Source organism: Carlito syrichta, unplaced genomic scaffold (genome assembly GCF_000164805.1).
Source record: "Carlito syrichta isolate Samal-C Ts95f unplaced genomic scaffold, Tarsius_syrichta-2.0.1 Scaffold302587, whole genome shotgun sequence".
Lineage (NCBI taxonomy): Eukaryota > Metazoa > Chordata > Mammalia > Primates > Tarsiidae > Carlito > Carlito syrichta.
This window is the reverse complement of record NW_007246683.1, coordinates 964,065-986,393: the sequence shown is the minus strand read 5'-3', so window position 1 is coordinate 986,393 and position 22,329 is coordinate 964,065. Positions and strand designations below refer to the sequence as shown.

Sequence of the window (22,329 nt, the reverse complement as noted above, 5' to 3'; positions counted from 1 at the left end):
GAATAGCTCCCAGCTCAGCAGTTCAGCCTGTGGTCCACAAATCAGCTGTAGCTGCCCTGGCAGCTTTCTGACAGCCCACCTCCTGATGTGCAGGCAGAGAAGGGGGCAGAATGATTTTGCCAAATCATTTTTACCTGTCAATGGAAGAGGTTTGCTCTGTTTCCAAATTTCCCATCGGCAAAAGTAGGAGGGCATTTACCACATCTCCAAAACACACACAAAGCTGTAGAGTCTGGAAAGTCTCCTATGCCTCTGCCAACTGTGAACCCAGAATAGTTGTTTCCTGGTTCCCAAGTGTAGATATCCCCCAGCACTGTCCTTAGAGAGGTATGTCCTCATTCAGTTGACAGGCCTTCATCTTTCTGCTTGTACCACCGTCACAGCCAGAAGCTGCTTTGTCCTAAGTGGCAGATGGCTTCCTGATTTCCTGTCCTGGAGGACACCAGCCCAGAGACATATCTGCAGATGATATTTAGTGAGGGTTTGAGGCAGACAAGCCACCTGGAGGCAGAGCTCTTGAGCCCTTAGTGAGTATCTACTCACCGAGCCTCACCAAGAGAACTCGGTAGGTGGAACTAAGCTGAGAAACTTCTATTTTAATTGCCAAAAGTTGCACAGAAGCTTTTTAAGTTCAGTTCTACCCAAGAAGAGAACCAAATCACAATTGTAATTCCCTGTTCCATGGAACAGTCCCATAGGTTAAGGCAGAGAGGAGGGGTGCATACCCTCTGTCCCTGTTTTCTATCCAGATGGAAACCCCAGTCTAGAGGAAACGTACCTTCTAGATACCTGTGGAAAGGGCATCCAATTGCACAAACATATCGTAGGATCACACAAAAGCAAAACCAGAGATAAATGCAAACGCAAAATTAAATTTAAAAATGAAATTTTAAGCCCAGTAAGGACTGGTTTCAGGATTTTAAAGACAGATGTCTTGTCAGCAAGACAGAGCCTGCCACTTGGTTCCTGAAGCAAATGGGAGAAGGTGATGCCAGAGCAAGTCAGTCTGGGGAGAAAGTGCCCTCCGGGGAGCTACACTGTCCAGTGCAGTAGCTGCTGGAGTCTATCCAAATTGAAGCTATGATTAATTAAGATTAAACAAACTTCAAAATTCATCCTCCGTCACACAAGCCATGTTTCAAGAGTTCCATCACTACACACAGTTCGCAGCCCCTGTATTGGGCAGCACAGGTAGAGAACAGTCCCAGCACCACAGAAGTTTCTCCTGAACAGCAGGGCTCTGGAACTTGGATCATTTCTGCAATTTGTTGTGACATATTTGATGCCATTTTTCTCTCTTGGTGACCCAGCTTCTGGGTTCCCATGACACTCTGACCATGCCTATTGTAGCTGTGCCAACAGTTAGGAGAAAAACCTCTGCATTTGGCAAGGGGTGGCTATTTACTGTTGGGTTTTGATTTTTGAGTCGGGATCTCACTCTGTTGCCCAGGCTAACGTGTAGTGGCACAATCACAGCTCCTGGCAGAGTCGACCTCCTGGGCTCAGGTGATCCTTCCACTTCAGCATCCCAAATAGCTGGGACTGCAGGTATGCCCCACCACACTGGCCAATTTTTTACAATTTTTTTGTAGAAACAAGGTTTTGCTATGTTGCCCAGGCTGGTCTCGAACTCCTGGACTCAAGCAATCCACCTGCCTTGGCCTCCCAAAGTGCTGGGTTTATAGGAGTGTACCACAGCATCCAGCTGTTTTGTTTTTTGAAGCATCAGAACCCTTTGTTTAAATTGAATGTTCTGCCAAGTTCCCATAAGCAGAACTGATTATAGATACATTATTCTGTGAAAGGGAGGCAGAACACAGCCATGCCTGTCCCTGTCCTGGGACAATTCTGTAGAACACTAAGGAAAGCTCCACCACACACCTTTGAAAACCTCCACTGTATGCAACAGAGCAGCTCACTTCTGAGCAACCCAGATTAGAGCAAAAGATTTCTCCCTCTCCCCAGACTCTGATCTGTGTACTGGCCCTTGGTTTGACCTTGGCAGATTCATTCTTCCATCGCCAGTTACATCCTTTCTCCTGGCCTCTCTTTTGGCTTCTCCATCTACCCCTGGCTGGGCCCCATCTCTGTCTGGAGTGTACAGTCTTCTTCCTGGTGAGGTCAGGTTTCTGTGGCCATGGCAGCGGGTCTCCCATGGAAGAACATACCACGCTGGAAGCTTCCTTGGGATAGCTGTCCCCACCCTGGCTTGCCACTTAGTGTCCCTCCTTCTGTCTGCCAAGGCACTGAAGCCTTAGCAAATCTTCACAGAGAGAGTTAAACGCACATTAGCTTCACCCACCTATATGCACGTGTTCTATCATCCTGAGTTGTTACCAGTGGTCATACATTCATTTCAAAGTACAAAAGTAATTTTTTTCAAATCCTCATAGGAGTCTGAGAATAAGTCCATAATTGTTGAAAATCTATGTGCAGTGCTCATTCACACATGAATGAATCACTGGCTGCCTATCTGGTATAGTAAGTACCCTATATACAAACAAGTTTTGTTCTGAGAGCACATTTATAAGTCCAGTTTATTCATAAGTGCAACGAAGTTAGCCTAGGTACCCATCTAACTCAGTTAGCTATACAGTACTATACTTAATAGGTTTATAATACATTTTTAAACAAATAATACATAAACCAACCAACCAACACAAAAATATAAAGATATGTATCAGCTACATCACTGCTGCTTTTACTCCTGCTTCCAGGTATCCTGGGCTTAAAATAAAGATACTCTACTGCTGAACCCTAACTGTACAGGAAAGAACACAGAGGCACACAATCATTTGTAGAAGATGTACACACGTGACAGTATATGCCACACATGTGAACATTATGTAATTGGACACGCGAACACACATTCACATCTTTGAAAATTCGTAACTTGAAGGTTCGTATATAGGCGAATTACTGTATGGTTCCATTAAACACAAACCTGTCATCATGGTCTAACATACTGGAATGCATGAATACAGGGATACTAGCAAATGGTCACCCACAAGTTTATTCATCCGATAAACATTTATTTAGTAGGATGACATTTTAAGTATGAGGTAGACAGAAATCAGTTACTGTCATCACACTGGTCACAGTCAAGGGAGGAAACCTCCAGCAAACAGGCTGAGACCATGTGAGCATGAAGGGGAGGCAGCCCAGCAGGGGTGTTTGGGGTGCCAATTTCTGGTGGGGGTACTTCGTCCAGGCCTGTGGACAGATGAAGGTAGCCCCCTGCCCTAAAGGACAATGGAGGTGGGAAGAGGATATTTCAGGCTGAAGGAGAAATACAACCTTATGAGACTCAGCATGGAAATCACAGAAAGCCCAGATCATTTAGCATCTCAGTGACTCCAAGTGCTGCTGGGTGGATTCGCTCATCCTGTCAGCCTAGATAGGTGGGTAACTTTCATCTCTGCCTGGCTCCAAGGAATGAGGAAAGGAGGAATGACTTATCACCTTGAGGGGGAATACCAAAGAGAAACACCACACTAGAAGGATAAAATGTGATCAGATGCAGGATTTTTGCCCAATTCTGTGAAGTCCTGGCGCCTGCCTGAACTCCACTGGGTCCTCTTATCAAAGTTCTTGAGCTGAGAATCCAGGTCAGACCCACATAGGGTGCAGTGGCCCGGCCCAGCCCAGGGAGAGGCTGATTTTCCTCTCAGTGTTGTGAGCCGTCCCAGTGCAGCACTAGGGAATGGCAGCCTGAATGTCGAGTGGTTGTGAGGTGCTTGGCTGCTCATTTGCAGAAGGAATCAACTCAGCTTGGCTATCATGCTGCTTTTCTCATGGATGGGCTTTGAAATGCTCAAGCCATCCATTTGGTTGGGCCGAGACAGCTGAGTTATTTGAAATTAGTCATTTGAAATTAGTCATTCTTGGCATGATGCTTTCATCAAATTGTCATATTAGCATGATCCTCTTTATTCCATCCTGCTCCTCAGCACTAGAAAGGTGACTGATCAGTCTCCAGATGACTGGCCCACGACAGCCAGGACACACCTGGACTGCAATCCCCACCAAGAACCAACCAGGATGCCCTGTGGGCTCTGAATCCCTTTGTTCTTAGAGAGCACCTTTGCAAAAGGTTAATTCTTAAAGAGTGGCATGACTCATCCCCTTGGAATGTGAGTGGGTCCGTGTATCACCTGTTTATTCGGTGGTTACCATTAGAAGCCCTGCCGCGTGCCAGGTTCTGTGTTTGGTCTCTAGGTGTGGGATGTGGACGTCCCACAGGGAAATACACTGTTCTGTGCTTACAATACAAAATGAGGCTGAGATTTAGAACGACAGTATCACTTCCTTAAGTATGCACATGAGCCAATGACAGTATCTTTCTCTTTCTCAGTCAAGAATAATCTTTGTACGAAGGTGTCCACGTGTGTGATGGCAAAGGCTGTTCCCAAGTGTTTCTCATGTAAGATGTCTGGCTGTTCCGTTTAGCCCCAGTGGTGATGAGCTTGGTGTGGGGATCTCGCCATGCTTCCATGCTTGAATGTTTTCTGGATAGATTCAGTAGGAATGAGTCATGCATGAAGCCATGGATAAATGCAAAGGCCATTAAATGCCTTATATATAACTGATGTCAAGACCTATTGCCAAAAAGAAAAACTGTAGCGTAAAACCAATTTTAAAGATATAAACGTTAAAGAGTCCTGGGATCAAAATGGCCAGTTGGAAACATGCTTCATGTGCTGGGGGGACATTTTCTTTCTCCTCAACCACACCTGGCATATTAGCAGAAAATGCCAAGATATGCCAGAGATTTTAGTCCGAGTTTGCACCCTTGTCCATAGGGAAGGTTCTGTATTGCAGGACTGAATTTCCCTGTGGACAGAGGGGCACTCAGTAACACCCTCCAGTCTTCTTGCTGGAAATAAAGGCCATGGCCTTGATTTGACCCATCTACGCTGACCTCCCATTCTGAGGGGTAAATTAAAGCATAGTCTAGCCTCATGAGCTTCCCAAGCAATGAGTTCTTTTCAGTTGGACCCAAGAACAACCCAACCTTTAGGGATAAACAAAAAATATCAATATTCTCATGAACAACTTTTGTAAAAAGAGAAAAATATAAACTGAAATAAAAGTTATTCCAAACATTTTCTGATCTATTTACAAAAAAGAACTTTGCTTTAAAAAAATATATATGTTTGGGCTAGGTGCGGTGGCTCACACCCGTAATCCCAGCACTTTGAGAGGCAGAGGCAAGAGGATTGTCTGCATTCAGGGGTTCAAGACCAGCCTGGGCAACTTGGTGAGACCTCATATTTATAATAAATCAAAAAATTAACTGGGTATGGTGGTACGTGGCTATAGGTCCAGCTACTTGGAAGGCTGAGGTGGAAGGATTGCCTGAGCCCAGCAGGTCAAGGCTGCAGTGGCCATGAGCATGCCACTGCACTCCAGCCTTGGCAGCAGAGTGAAACTCCAACTCGAAAAAAAAAAAAAAAAAGAAAGAGTCCCAGTTCATGCCTCCAGGGATTTACCTCCATTCCATCGCACTTTATCAGCTCAGTAGTTTTCTTCCAAAGACAGTTAATGCTGTTGGACAAGGGAAAATATGATCCTCAAATCATTTAAAAGCAGCTCTACTTGGGAAATTCAGACAAAAACTATTTCACAGGGAAATGTACTCACAGCCTAGCAATATTAACTGTTCAGAAGATTCTAGATGGGTTTAAGGTCAACATCACTGTGAAGTTCCTTCTGACTACCAGTCCTTAGGGCAGAAGTGACCCGTTCCCAGAACCATGGCAAAGGCATTGAATTTTATCCACGGCTTCTTCATGAACACAAATTGTGTTCTCTAACTAGATTTCCCCTGTTTAGTGGTGGAGGCTAGAATGGAAAATGACTCCAAAGATAAAGTCTTGCTACCTTACCTAAAATGTGAATTATCTTGTAAATTCTGAGAGTAAATCCTCCCTTTAAATTATATTTCATGCCTGGTGAATGTGGTAGTATCTGGCATCCCCATCATGGGATGTCTGTTCTGAGGGATGCCAAGGTGCTTTGGGTTGGTGATGGAACTCTTTCCCTTCCTAGTTGCTCTCCATGCCGGCCTCGGCGTAGGCTTTGAGCTCTGGGGTCAGAACAGGGGCTGGAGGGCCAGTGAGTCAGAGACAGTTTTCTTGGGTTGTGGACACAGGGCCTACCTTTCATTTCAAGGACTTTCTCTTTAATTAGAAGAGAAATTGTTCCCTCTTTATTATGAACAGAGTAACTGGTCTTAGAAAGAAAGGTTAGTAGAGCCCAGGCACAATGATGCCCTATGCTGAGAGGTCACCTGAGCGTGTGCCTCACTTGAGTTGCGAGTCTGCCCTGAGCGGTCACTTATTTATCAGCATCTCCACCTGAGGGTACATGAGAAAAGACAGAAAGCAGACGCCTTTTCAGTGTTGCAGCTTGTGCCAAAGTTAAACTGAAAAATAGACGTGGTGACTGATTATCAGCTGCAACTGCACCTTGCTGTGGAATATAGAAAATTGAAACAGTAGCTTCTTTCAGAGAATTCAGCTCCACAAGCAGATCTTGTTCCCAGGCATGTTTTGTAGTTTAAATAGAAACTCCTCTGAAAAAGATTTTAATCACTTTGACCCTGAGCAAACTTCTGTCTCCATTTTTGACACTTTGCTTCCTTCTATGCCTGGAATCCACTAATTCTTCAAACTCCTCAGAAAGAATGGATTTCTAGGAGAAATCTGTGGTAGAAAATGCAGTGCTCTCATCCTAAAAACTGGTTTTTTGGTGACCAAATGTTTTCAGTAGGGAAGCATTCCTAGAGCAAAGACAATTTTTAGTCAGAAAACCTTGTCCTATCCTTATAGCTTCTGCGGGGTGCAGGGACTGTTTGCAAGCTGCTCGGGCAACCCAGTGTCACCATTCCCAAGTCAGATGCAGTTGAAAAGGGTCATGCTGGACCACACAGCTGATTAAAGTCATCCTGCCTGGGAATCAGGGTGGCTACCCTCAAACTGGACTGTGTTTACACTTATGGAGTCTCTAATCATCTAGTAGGACATTTATTTATAAACAACTGAGACTGGATCTGTAGTAACAATGCCAAGGCATTTGCTGTCAGGACTGAAGGACGCTGCTACACTTTCTGTCCAAGATGGCTCATTGAAATGTGCTTATTTTCTCATCTTTCCAAGATCACCTGAAAATGAATGGAAAGGAACTTCTCAGAAAGTTTAGGGAAAACAAGGACATCTCAATGGAAGTTCATATAAGGATGAATCGGAATGAATATCCTTGGTTTTGCTGCAATGAGTAAACAAACGAAACTCAAATCAGAAGCCCACCCCCAAATATCACTGGCTTAGCACAGGTGTTTCTTGCTCTTGCTGCCTGCCTGCCACTGGTTGGCCAAATGCTTTACATAGTGTGGCCACTCCGCGATCTAGACTGACAGAGACTTTATTTGTTCATACATTGCCAAAATCACGTTGACAGAAAAAAGGAAATATGGCAGACCAGGCCCTGATATCTTTAAAGCTCCTACAGGGAACTGACATACATCATTTTCTCACATTTACTGTTCAAAGTAAGTCACATGATCACACTAGTTTAAGTGAGCAGAGAAATGTATTCCTACCATATTCCAGGGAGAGACTTGAAAGGTTGATGGCCAGCACCTCCACACAGCACCTAAAGTAAATTTCTCTGTATCCTGATGTTTTAATGGCCAACACCTAGCAACAACTCCCTGTCCCTCAGCTGAAAACCCATCCTGACAGTCAGCAAGTCCCTCCCTTCCACACAGAGACAGCCCATCTGTAGCCTCATTATTGAAAAAGTGTCTGCAGCACAAGTGGAAAAGATCAAGATCAATTGAAAAAAATGACCCACGGGAAAAACAAGATAAATTACAGAAGTCCAAAGTCTCTAATAACCATCGACACAAAGACTTAAGATGCATTTGTAACCACAAACCAAGAACAGAATGCCATGAGAAGAAATAATCAGAAAACAAAAAGATTCCCAAAACTGAAAATATGACTATCAAATTAAAGCCATGTGCTAAAAGGCAGCATAAGCCAAGAAACGACAAATGGTAGATTGACAAAAAATGCTTATGATATGTCTAGTAGGTAGTTTGAGTCCAAAAATATCAAATTATATCAATATACGTTTAACTACTATATATCAATTAAATAAAAACAAAAGATGGTGGGAAATGGGCAAAGCTTAGGAACAAGACCATTAGCTAAAGAGGAAAAATACAAGGCCAAATAAGCATATAAGATGCTGAGCCTCATTGGTTATCAGAAAAATGCAAACTAAGTTTTTTCACCTATTGTAATAGCAAACATTCAGAAGATTGATAATTCCAAGTATTTAGAAGTGTGAATAAATGGGTACTCATATAGTATTGGTTGGTTTATACAGTAGTTATGCCAAGGGCTACTTGGCACATTTAACATTAAACTGCAGTATGTGTTTGACTAAGTAATTCTCACAGTAGCTGACCTGGTAAAAACATTGTATATATGCACAAAAAGACATGTACAAAGCTGTTTATTGAAAATTTTTAAGCATCTTTATAAAGATATAATTCATATGCTGTAAAAGTCCCCCATTTAAAGTGTGCAATTTCATGAGTTTTAGTACATGCCCAAGGTTATACAGCCATCACAGTCATCCCAGAAAGAAACCCCCAGACCATGGACAGTCATTCCCCATCTCTCTCTTACTCCAGCCCTAGGCAACCACTAATCTAATGTCTATGAGTATAGATTTGCCTCTTCTGGACGTTTCATGTAAATGAAATCATACAATATGTGATCCTTTGTGACAGACTTCTTCCACTTAGAATAATACGTTCAAGAGTCATCCATGTTGGCCCGTACATGGATATTTTTTTATTTTTAATGCCAAATACTATCTCATTGTTTGGATATACCGCATTTTTAAAATGCATTAGTTTGCTCATGGGTATTTGGGTTGTTCTACTTTTTGGCTAGTATGAATAATGCTAATATAAACTTTTATGTACAAGTTATCATATGTGATGTGCATATGTTTTCATTTCTCTTGTGTATACCTAGGAGTGGAATTAGTGATTTGGCAATTCTCTGTTTAACATTTTGAGAAACTGCCAAACTCTTCCAAAGTGACTGCACCCTTTTACAGTCCTACTAGCAATGAATGGGTCCCAGTTTCTCCATGTCCTCTCCAACACTTCTTATTCTGTCTTTTTTGATATAGCCATCCTACTGAGTATGAAGTGGTATGTCCTTGTGGTTTTGATTTGCATTTCCCTAGTGACTAATGATGTTGAGCATCTCTTCATGTGCTTATAGGCCATTCATATATCTTCTTTGGAGAAATGCCTATTAAAATCCTTTGCCTATTTTTAAACTGGATTATTTGTCATTTTCTTGTTGAGTTGCTGTCTTCATATATTCTGGATAGTTTCTTTATCAGATAAATTATTTGCGCATATTTTCTCCCAGTGTATGAGTTGTCCTTTCACTTTCTGGATGGTGTCTTTTGAGGTTCAGTTTCCAGTTTTGATGTAATCCAGTTTATTTTTTTCTTTTGTTTCTTGTGCTTTTGCTGACATGTCAGAAACTATCACCTAATCCAAGAAACTGTCGCCTAATCCAAGGTTGCAAAGATTTACTTGTATGTTTTCTTCCAAAAGTTTTATAGTTTTAGCTCTTACATTTAGATCTGTGATTCATTTTGAATTTTTTTGTATGATCAGATAGGAGTACAGCTTCATTATTTTGCATATGAATATCCAATTATCCCAACATTATTTGTTGAAAAGATGATTATTTTCCTCAATGAATATTCTTGGCAACTTCATTTTTAAAAATGATTTAATTCTGAACTCTCAATTGTATTCCATTAATAGAAATGTCTATCTTTATGCCAGTACCATGCTGTCTTGATTGCTATAACTGGCTATGAAGTTTTGAAATCAAGAAATGTGAGTTCTCCAACTTCTGAAATGTTGTTTTGGCTTTTCTGGGTCTGTTGCATTTCCATATGAATTTTAGGGTCAACTTAACATTTTTGACAAGAAACAAAGCAACCAGCTGGGATTTCGATAGGATTACATTGACTCTGTAGATCAATTTATTAAGCATTCCTATTTAACAAGAAGTCTTCTGATCCAAGAAAATAGAACCTCTTTCCATTTATTTAGATATTAATATCTTTCAATGGTGTGTCCTACAGGTATTTTCTTAAATGTATTCCTAAGTATTTGATTATTTTTCATGCTACTTAAATTGATCTCGGCATTTAATTCCTATTATATAGAAATGCAGTTAACTTTTATATATTGACCTTGTATCCTATAATCTTGCTGAAACTGTTCTAGTAGGTTTTTTTTAGTGGATCCCTTAGGATTTTCTTATATATGAGATCTTAGCATCTGCAGATAGAGGTAATGTTATTTCTTTCTTTCTAATCTGTATGCCCTTTATTGCTTTTTCTTGCCTTATTTCTCTAGACAGAACCTCCAATACAATGTTGAACAGAAATAGCAAAACATTCTTGTCTTCTTGTTCCTGGTCTTAGGGGACGAGCTATAAGTATGTCACCATTAAGTATGCTGTCAGCTGTGGAGTTTTTGTAGATGCCCTTTATCAGGCTGAGCATGTTCCCTTCTATTCCTAGTGTGTTGAGTATTTTTATCATGGAAGGGTGTTGAATTTTTTCAAATGTTTTTTCTGCACCTATTGAGAAATGTGATCTTGTGGGTTTTGTCCCTAGTTAATACGAAAGATTACATTGATTCATTTTTCCATATGTTAAACCAAACTTGATTTTTGGGATAAATCATATTTTATCATGGTGTATAATCTTTTTTGTGTTGCTGGATTAACTTTGCTAGTATTTTGTTGAGGGGTTATATGTGCATTTTCACACATGACATAGTATTGTTTCTAACAGTGAAAAGTTTGAAACAACCTAAATGTTCATCAACAGAGGAGTAATTATATAAACTTTATAACAATTTAAGGGAAAATGAAGTAAAAATTTAGATGAATATAAATACGAAAATACCATGGTATATTTTTATATGTAGATATATGTATAAATAGACACATGGATTAATATACATCAAATTGATGTTAGTGTTTCCAACAGGGGAGAGAAGTAAAGTTAAGGGGACTTGAGATTCAGCTGTAATGTTAAAATTTTTTTATAATAAGAAAATACACTCATGTATATTTGTGTAAATTTAAAATATATAAATCTTTTAATGAAAATGAACTCACGATATGAATAAACCTGTGTCCTAATTCCACTGTAACCCAAGGGAAAGTCCTGTTAGCCTACAACACTGTCCTACTTCTCTCTACAACACAAACCTATGACAAGCAGTTGGTACAACTAGAAATTGTTTCATTTAAGAATTTGAAATGAATTTTGAAAGAGAACCAACACAGGATCTATATAAGTATACTGCAATAGGAAAAGGATAAAAGAAACAAGAAAAACAAATGACTTTTTTTAAAAGGGGCAAAATGTTTGCCAAGAAAAAGATGAAAATTGTGACCCAATATTACTGCCATTAATTTCTAACTGATCAGCAGTAACCTCAATAAAATAAGAACTCACAGCTAAGCTACAAGACCTCAGAGAAGAAACAGTAACACAGCAAAGCAACAAAGAGAGATGAAACATGACTTGGCAGAACTGAGGAAATATGAAGTGAATAACCCCATCACAGAAATCAAGTCCACATGGAAGCAAAGAAAATCAACACTGCTGAAAACACAATAGGAAATATGGAGGACAGGATTGAGAAAAATAACCAAGGAAAATGGGAGTGAACAAAAGTCAAAAGGATAAAATGAGCACTGCCGAAAACAAAGGAGCTCAGGCGTACAGTGGATGCCAAAAAAAAATATACATTTTAAGTATGACATTCACCCCAAAGATTGTGCTAATCAAACAAATGCTAGTGTCACCATGCAACGGGCAGAACAAAGAAAATTGCAGATGCACGGTTGAGTGTACATCATAGTACACGTTGCTACTGTAATTTAATTCAACTTTGAGAAGTATTAATAGATAACATCTCTTAAATGTATATACATTTCTTGGCACCTCATATATACTTTGATACTCCCCTCCAAATAAAACCAAGCAAATAGATCAGAAAAAAATATATATGTATAAATAATGTAAACTTGTGTCCCAGGAGAAGTTGATACAAAACTGTGAATAGCCTAATAATTATTAGATTTTACAGGTATGACTCCTTTGAGCATCCCATCCAAATTTTAGGTAACCCAATAATGGAAAATATCAGTTGTCCTCAGACTTCTCTACAGTCACATTTTATGGAGCAACTCATGCAACAGCCTCAGAGAAAATGTGACCCAAAAACGTTATACCAGCCAAACTGACATTAAAGTATAAGAAGAATGAATGAAACTTTTGGTGCTATACAGTGTTGTATTTCAGAAAATAATTTCCACAAGTCCATCTCAAGGTAACAAATGAGACAAGCAAGAATTGGCAGAAGGACCCATAATAAACATTAAATTCGTTTTTAGGATTAAAACTAAGCAACTATAGGAATTACCTTAGAGAGCAAAAAGTAATTTTTTTAAACTAATGACATGTAGAAATGTGATAACAAACTTGAAATGGGATGTGAGAAAGGAGACTATAGTATAATTATGCTTATTTCCTCACTTTTTAATTTCCAGAGAATACATTGCAGCTGATAAGTCACATAATAGAAGTATAAAGGTTTACAGAAAAACATTAGAATTTATTGGTGGGGACAGGATAGAAGTGTAATAAAATAGTAGATAGCTCCACTGTTTGCTCATTTAATGAGCCAAAATAAAGCAGAAAAGTACAAATATGTAAAATAATAAGTACAGAGGAAATTAATAAATCTTGAGATTATTTTGCTCCACTGTAAATAAGTTTAAAACCTGTTTGAAATGATTGAAAAAATAATCTACCAACTGTGACTCCACATAAAATAGAAAATCAACACAGATTATTATAGAAATAATTTTTGTTAAAGTAAGAATAATACTGATACCAAAACCTATTCCAACACAAACAGCACAAAAATAATCACAGACCATTCTTACTTAAAAATAATTTTTCAGAAGGCCTAAATATAATATTAGCAAACAATTCAGTGTATTCAAATGGTAATATGCTATGACCAAGTAAGATTTATTCTGAGATATGAAGAAGGTTTGATATTAGAAAACATATTAATATAATTATACTATTAATAGAACAAGGTTAGTGCAAGAGGAAAATAATTATGCACTTAGATGCTAAAATAGCAAATAGTGAAATTCAACCTTCGTTCCTAACAAAACTTAATATGATAATAGTTTATACTTCTTTCATATGATTATATTATAAAGTATGTTATATATGAGATATTATCATACATTCTATATATCTCTATAAATACTCCTAACCCCACAGTATATTCAACAGTGAAACACTATAAGCATTTTTGTTATCATCAGAAACAAAAAAGGAATAGGTAAATAAACCCCTCAAAATAGATATTTCCACAGTCTCCACATAGTTGGGCCTACAAATCTCTAGTTTTTTTAAGTACCCTTGATAATTCTGGTGATCAGATTGGGAACAGCAAGGCAAGGTTCATAATTTAATTTGAGATGCTACTCTAAATTGGTGAAACAAACACATGATACTCTTGTCTAAAACCCAAATGAAAATCAAACCAGGTCTAGGTATAGTGGCTCACGCTTATAATCCCAACACTTTGGGAGTCCCAGAGGAGAGGATTGATCACTTGAGGCCAAGAGTTCCAGACCAGCCTAGGCAACATAGCAAGACCCCATCTCTACAAAAAAAAAAAAAATCTCTACATGATGGCACACACCTGTAGTCCTGGCTACTTGGGAGGATTGCTGGAGCCCAGGAGGCCAAGACTGCGGTGAGCCAAGATTGTGCCACTGCACTTCAACCTGGACAACAGAGTAAGACCCTGACTCTAGAAAAAAGAAAAAGAAAAAAAATCACCAGCTTGCATTTCAGAATCTCACCATCTTGTTGGGCTCATTTATTGACAATTGCCCAGTGAACCAGGCATCAGCCAGGTACTGACTTCCAACCTGGCAACCTCGGTCATTGCCTCCCTGCTGACCACCTGCTGTCCTGGGCACAGTCAGAACATGGACCAAGGAAAGTGCTTATCTCCACAGGCTCCCCACTGTGTTTGGAAACTCTCAAGGAAATGAACAAAAGCACACAGCATGAGAGTTGCAGAAGACCAAAGACAATGGAGACTGAAAATGGTGTAACATAGCCGGGCTCGGTGGCTCAGCCTGTAATCCCGCGCCTTTGGGAGGCTGAGGTGAGTGGATTGCCTGAGCCCACGGGTTCGAGACCCGCCTGGGCAGTGAGACCTCATCTCTACAATAAATCAAAAAATCAGCCGGGCATGGTAGTGCATGCCTATAATTCCGGCTACTTGAAAGGCTGAGGTGGAAGGATCGCCGGAGCGCAGCAGGTCGAGGCTGCGGTGACCGGGAGCGGCCACTGCACTCCAGTCTGGGCGACAGAGTGAGACTCCAACTCAAAAACAAAAACAAATGGTGTAACATGCTAAGTGAGATGGCTTAGTTTCTGCTGGCATCCCAGGATATTCAGAGAACGTTCAAAACATGGCAAAAAGCAAAAGAACCTCCAACAGGTGACTGAGACCAGGTACTCCTCACCCTTGCTCCAGGGAAGCATCATCCACAGAGAATGCCAGGCTGTAGTCATTTGCTAGGATTGCGATAACAAAGTGCCACAGACTAGGTGGCATAAACAATAGAAATGTATTATCTTTCAGTCCTGGAGGTGAAGTCTTAAGATCTAGGTGTGGTAGGGTTGGTTCCTTCTCAGGGCTGGGGGGAAGAATCTGTTCCAGGTCTCTTGTCTACTGTCTGGTGGCTGCTGGCCATCATTGGCCATCCTTGGCTTGGAGAAGCATTACTCCATCTGCCTGTGTATTCTCATGGCATTCTCTCTATGCATGTCTGTGTCCAAATGTCCCATTTATAAGGACATCAGTCCTACTGGATTAGGCCCACCCTACTCCGGTATGACATCATAACTAAACACCTCTCTAGTGGTTCTGTTTCCAAATAAAGTCACATTCTGAGGTATTGAGGTTAGGACTTCAACATATGATTTGGAGGAGGGAGACACAGTTCAACCTATTACACATGCAAATAGTGCTCTCTGGAGGCGGGGCACCCAGGAGGTTCTGGCCATAGAAGCACAAGCATTCCTTATTGGTGGGCTTTTGATTTATCAGAACTACACCAGCCTACAGTCTCCAAAACTACCATGGGGGGCGTGGTAGGTAGATTCTGGTGGGGGAATGCTGTGAGGGTCTCTGGTCCAGGGTGAAGGTCTGGTTCACCTGTATGTCATTTGTCGCTGCAGGTTATATCGAAGCAGCTATCATTCCTGCTGGAGCTCGGAGGATCCGTGTGGTGGAAGATAAACCTGCCCACAGTTTTCTGGGTAAAACAAAAATGATTTGACTCACCATGTATGAGCCAAGGATTGATTTTTGATGATCCATCTGTTTGGTTCAGCATCATTCTTCTGGGTCCCAGGTCATAAATTGTTTTACATCTGTATTTTAATTGTAAAAGTACTCAGAGTGGACCAAACAGCACTGTCATATTTGGCTAATATGCAGCCATCCCCATGGTGGATTGGGGTCAGGGGTCAGTGGGACTACCAGCTTGGGACAGAAAGGAAGATAACAGAAGAGTGATGGAAGTTATGAGCAATGAGGGAAGAGTTAGTCCCAAAGTAACCCCAGGAGAGCCCAGGGCAGCTTTAGCCTGAGCAGCACGGGCCCATTAGCCATCTTGCAGGAAGCCCCTGTGGGCTGTCAGTGGCTCTGGGAATGACTTCTTAGCTGGAAAAGGAGCAGCAGCCCTAAATCTAATGGAAACCCACAAGCTGATCTTCACTAAGGTCTGTGTACCCCAAATTCCTAGTGACCAACTCCATTGGCTTCAAGCATGACTACCTGCATCTTTTAGACTTCAGGCTCTGTTCAAGACTGGTCTTCATGGGGAAAGCCTAAGTAGAGTCATTCAGTGAAACTCCTTCCTAGCCAGAGAAGACAGAGTGTTTCGTAGCCTCAATTCCCAACCTCCCCAACAACTCTAGCCGAGGTCAGCCCAGTGCACTCGAGTAGCGAGTGGTTGGAGTTCTGAGCTGGGCACCTATGTGCTCTCTGTGCAGGTCACAGGAAGCACACACTGCCTTGGGGACAGCTAGGTGCCAGAGCCTGTGTCTGCTCCTAGTTCCCTGGCATAGAATGTGCTACGACCCCTGTCCTTCTGCCGACTCTAATCCCATGCTCCTGTCTTGGGTTAAATTTCAAACTGGAGGGGACCAATCTTCTGCTCAGGGACTCCTCTCCTGAGCTCGCCTCAGGTTATCATCACTCTGCCTGTGTTGGGAGGTGCTGATTGAGGTTGAAAAAGAAAAGCAAAATTAAGACATGGTCTCTCTGGTTTCAAACTATTTTGGCTGAACCGAAGTTACCCATGAAACCCTTTTATGTCCATTTTAACACTGAGCTTTTTAAAAATGACATTTTTCCACGTTCCTGCCTTTGTAGACTGTGCAGAGGTCTCCAAGTCTTCCTTTGAAATAATCTCTACGTGAGAAACTCGGAGTCTAATGAGGCAGACCCAAAATGAATCTCTAGTTGCCAAGTTTACAGTGAAGACCACAATTCTGTTATTTAGAGAGTTAGGAAACATTTGAAGACACTAAGACATGCCTCACACACCTGCCTTGGGAGAGGGCCCGAGCATTCATGTCCAAGTGCCCACTTCAGGACTCACTGGCACCTCCTCCGCAGTGGTCGCCTGCTGTCCACCCTGCCCCCTTGAGGCTGGGACGGCCACTCCTGCCCAGGGCAAGACCCTGCTGTCCCTCAGCTTGACATCCACGTGTGTCTTCATCAGCTCTGTGGTTTTCCACCTCCCCTGCATGGCCTCTGTCCCCGCCTTGCCTGGCACTCCCCTCCCCAGCTGTCCCCCCACAAATAGAACAGTGCTTATGAATGCTTTCTAAATAGGGCCTCATGCCACTTTTGGCAGCTTTGGGGTGACAGCCTTTTTACTCAGCCCTCAAAGTACCCACCCCCTCTCCTTCTGCTCACCCAAGGAAATTGGGTCACCCTCACCAGCATTTGTCTCAAGAGCCCCATTACCTAGTGTCACCCGAAAAGGTTACCCTTGCCCTTCTGCACCCAGGCATTGGGAATATCCCATCCCTACCTGGGAATGATGTTTCTGCTGCCAGGGGTACTGGGCCTCTGTGGGAGGCCAGCATCACTTTTCACTTCCATCTTATTCAAAATCCACAATCGGGGTGTTCCGAGAGCAGGCTCAGTTCGAAGGCTGACCTACTGGCTCTTCCAACAAGCACCAGCAGGTGCTCCTGCAGACAAGGCCCTTGGCTTCCAGTCCCGGCTTCCGAGAGTCCCAACGTCATTTCCGCCTGGCCAGCCCCAGATGTCTGACAAGAATAGGAACGTTTCTGGTTTTAGACTCAAGGGTACACATGCATGTTTGTTACATGGATGTATCATGTAGTGGTGGGGACTGGGTCCCAGGTGGCCCATTCCTCAGAGAGTGAACATGGTGCCCTGTCCCCTCTACCCACGTCCCCCCTTCACTGGTGTCCCCAGTGCCTATTACTTTCATCTTTGTGACTGTTTACCTCCCACATGTAAGAACATGCCGTGTTCAGTCTTCTCAGTCAGTCCACTTAGGGTCCACCTAGGATGATCTCTAGCTCCAAAGGACGTGATTTCATTCTTTTTTGTAACTGCATAGTATTCCATAGTGTACATGTACCACATTCTCTTTAGCCAGGAACATGTTCTTTATCTCTGCTTTCCTGTAGCAATGTAAGAATGACAGAAGGCTGTCAGAATCCTTTGGTTCCTTTGGAAGTGGCTTTATGGCCAACAGGTGCTCACTAGTGGATTCTGCCCCAGGAGTTAGCTCTCATGTTGGTCCCATCAGCTCCTAAAGCCTTAGGGCCCATATACAAATAAGAACAGTCACATCCACGTGAGTAGGAGCTCCCAACCATTGAGCCCTGCTGTGCATTAGAGACCTGACCCCCAGTCCCCTCCAATGTACAGCAAAGTGTTACTGTGCTCACTTCACAGAGAAGCAAAGTGAAGAACCACTGTGCTTAGTAGCTGGTCCACCTTCCTCACTTGCTCTGAGTTCACTGCAGTTCATGGAGCCTCTCCGGATTGCTCTGAGATATTCAGTCACAGAGACCAACTGAGGGAGAAGATTTTTCACAGGAGAATACATGTAAAGCCTGCTCTTTGCTACTCCTTCATTTTGTGCTTGTCAGAGATGCAAACCTCCATCCAGAGGAGACTGGTTCAACATCCTGGGGTGATGGTTCCTCCATGGGGGCTGGGAGCCAGCTTTGACCCCTTATCTTATCCATAAAACATAATCCTGCTCTTCTGGGGCCTGGCTCACAGACACAGGCAAGCCTGAAGGTGGTCCGTGCTCATTACATTTCTAAAGTGAATCCAAACAGGCCTTGTTTCCACTCGGGGCTGGGTGCTTTGGAAGTCAACCCAGTGTGACTTTGAATTACTCTCACATTTGCTGAAAGCAGTTCCTGAAGAATTTCACCCCACCTACCTTCAGCCCACGCCGGCTGGCTTTCTGCTCAAAACCACCTGGAACAGGAAATGCCTCTGCAGTTTGTATCCATAGCTAAGAACAGAGCTGGCCGAACTCCGAGTGAAAATAAAAGGAGCTGCACTCGGTGCCAGGATTAGAAGTGGGTTGACTGTGGGTCAGGTCTTCCAGTTGAATCCAAGAGGGAGAGAGATGGAAAGAACCCCTGCCTGGCTTCCACAGAGCTTCGTGCCAGAGGGGGCACGAGGGTCAGAGCCCACCCCTGCCTCCAGCCTGCTCCAAAGAGTGCCCCCTCCTCTCTCTCTCCAGAATGGCTCACCCTTTACTCCGGAGGGAAAAAAAAGAAAGAAAAAACTTGTGTGAGCATGTGTCTTCCCCATAGTACTTAGAAGTCCAGGATGGTGTGTAAATGTCTGCAGAGAGGAAGATGGACCCGGGATGGAAACGGACACATGACCTCACATTCCAGGTCATTGAGGAGGTTTCGTTCCCCCATTTTAGCAAAGGAAAGACACCAAAATCAAAAGAAAGGGTACCCACGTGTGCCCCACAAAAGTCTCTCTAATTCTTGAGAGTCTTCTGGGCAAAATTCACAAAAGCAAATACAGTTGGATCTTGGGCAGTGATTTAAAACATCCAACCTTGGTCCTGGGCAGAACCGATAAGGGAAAATCTCCTCCCCAGCAAATCAGCACTTCACACATCACAGATGAGCTCAGGTCACTTGAGGAATTCCTCCTGTTCTTCACCCTGTTATTTACCTCTGGAATCAAAACATTTGTAATAATCTTAATAACCCCCCTGAGTCATTTCTGGGTCATCCAAAAATCCTAAATTCAAGTACAAACTAATTGATCTCAAAGTGCTTACAGGCAAAGGGGTCTTGGACATACCCATGGTTGTCAAGGGTTGAGAAGGGCAGGAACTTGTAAAGCCTAAATTGTATTTAATCCGGGAACTTTCTAAAAGAAAAATAATGCATTCAGCACTGGGTCTTGGGAGGGACCCCTACATAGAGGTGCCTGGAGCTGCAACTCACAGGCCTTTGCATACCCTGCTCTGTGCAGCTCATGGAAGGCAGGAGGAACAGGAGGTGACCCAACCCCACCAAGTCATTGTATCCCCAGACTCTACACTGAACCTGTTTATTCACTGTTTAAAATGGTTTTGACATCCCAACAGAATCTCTGAGACTGAAGTCTACTCCTTTGAAGGAATGTAGGGTGTTAAATTCTGATTTTAGCAGGAATTTTCAACTTTTCAGCGTGGACCAGAAACCTGCAAATTTGAAATCTTGCTGATGCTGAAGGCAAAAGGTCAGAGGCGATCCCCATGGTTCCTGGAACAGCTGACCTCCTAAGATGCCCGGATGGATGTCGTGGGGGGCTAGCTGTCCTGAGGAAGGAGATGCAGGCCCTGAGGCAGGCCGAGCAGCAGCTGGAAAGCTGCACCTGCAGTGCCCAGGAGCTTGCACTGCAGAGTAGCCCTGAGCAGTGCTTGGGCATGCAACGTTTATTCATTCTGGGGCTGTGAGAGTTGAACCCACACCCATACCCCTCCTTGACAAAGTTGTGATGGTGTGAGGTTTTCCCAGCCCAGCAGTTCCAGACCAGGACTGAAGGTATGAAGACTGGTGTCTTCAGAGCTCCTGGGAGCCTGCAGTGGCATGTAGCTTCTTGTCCCCCACTCCTTGTCCACTGATGCCAGGTGGATCACTTGAAATCTGCCACAGTGAGCTATTTACACCTTGGGTGGCAACATGTGCTATAAATCAGGTTATTTGCCCCAGAAAACTGGTTGTCACCAGTGTTCTGCTGTCCGGTATGCACCGCCCCTCCCCCTCAGTGGCTGTCCTTGTCTGGGTTGGCCCATGAGTGGCACCTGGTCTCTCTCGCTTTCCATCCCCCAATGCCTGGACCACTCCCAGCGACTCTCCACGGCCTCCCTGCAGCCCACCTCCCAAAGTGTCTTCACCTACCCCACTGTGGACAAGTGAGACCCCGCTCTGGTGGTCAGAGGACACACCCCAAGCCCCCGCCAGCCCTACCTCTGTCTTGTATGCAGTTGCTGCTGTGGTGTCTCATCCACTGCGGGTCCCAAAGGCAGAAGCGGGTTTCCCCAGGCCGGCCCCACACCCGGCATGGTGTTTCCATGGGTGGTTTTATAACCGCCTCCAGGTGTGCCCTCCTGCCCTTTCCCAAGCCTTCCACTCTTGACCTCCCGGATGTTTTACTTTCGGCGTGGCGGCAGGGTCGTTTTCAGGTTATAATTCAGTAAGTCATTTTAAAGCACCTTACTGAAAGGGCCAGGAAGATGCACAAATGATGCCGGGTGGGAAAGAGCTGCCTCAGTGAGGCCCTGGAGAGAGTTCAAGGCATCACTAGAGTACACCAGGCTTATTGCCTCGGGGGTACTGAGGTTATGTTGTGAGCACCTGGGGGGTAATTTCTAGGAATTCATGATGGGAATGTTCTTTGCCCACCTGTTCTTCCCTCACTGTGATAAGTAACTTTTAAAACCAACCTCCAGCCGGGCTCGGTGGCTCAGCCTGTAATCCCGCACCTTTGGGAGGCTGAGGTGAGTGGATTTCCTGATCAATCCCGCCTGGGCAGCGAGACCTCATCTCTACAATAAATTAAAAAATCAGCCGGGCGTGGTAGCGCAGGCCTGTAATTCCAGCTACTCGGAAGGCTGAGGCGGAAGGATCGCCGGAGCCCAGCAGGTCGAGGCTGCGGTGGCTGGGAGCGTGCCACTGTACTCCAGTCTGGGCGACAGAGTGAGACTCCAACTCAAAAAACATAAAAAATAAAAATAAAATAAAACCAACCTCCAAAAGGCACACGTGGAAGACAAACTTCTCAGTTGCTGAGTATCAGCTTCAAGCACTGCTGGATCAGGGGCTGAAAATGATGTCCTAGGAAATAGTCTCTCTGTCCTTGCACTATTGTGTGACCTCTCTGGGGACCTCTCATGTGCTGGGAGATCCAGGCTTATGTCAAGCCTCTGGTCAAGCCCGTGAGAAGAAAGCTGCCTCTTCCCAAGTGAACAAAAGTCCTAGTGCCCATGGTTGGATGATGGGCCCAGCCTGGAGCTGCAGCAGCCTGGAGCTGTGGGCCAACCCCACAGGGCTGGAGGAAAAACATGCCTCCAAGCGAAATTCTGGGTGCCACTTCTTGGAGAGGGAGAAACAGATGCCGAGAAGCAAACGTACTAAGTGCTCACAGCAGCCATGAACAACAAGGTCAGACCCGAATTCCCAAACCTAAGGCCCCTGCCCAGCACGGCGAATGTCAGTCAGTCAGTCACCAACCGTGTGTCGGTGGATAAGGGAGTTGGCCGTTCTGTGTGGCTGGGCCCAGGCAAGGAGGAGCTGCTGTCCTGCTGCCCTTCAAGTTTTGTGGGGACAGTGGGTTCTGTGGGGGTGGGGGGCAGGGGGCATTTGTGATCGTGGTCAGCATAGAGCTCGTCTCTCCAACTCCGGCTTCCAGGGCGGCTCTGCAAGCCCAGGTGTCCTACCCAGGAACCACAGGAGGCCTTCTCCCTGCATCCCTACCCTCTGTGGCCCCTCTTTGTCTCTCACCTCCTTTCTCAGCCAGACTTCCAAAAAGATGGCCCTTCGCCTTCCACTTTCCTCTCA

The 22,329-nt window shown here is 43.7% G+C and overlaps 1 protein-coding gene across 1 annotated transcript in view; it reads left to right on the top strand.

Moving 5' to 3' along the window:
- The window catches only part of ADAMTS17 (ADAM metallopeptidase with thrombospondin type 1 motif 17), a 167,205-nt gene that overhangs the window by 76,036 nt on the left and 68,840 nt on the right, over window positions 1–22,329 (top strand). The window lies entirely within an intron of this gene.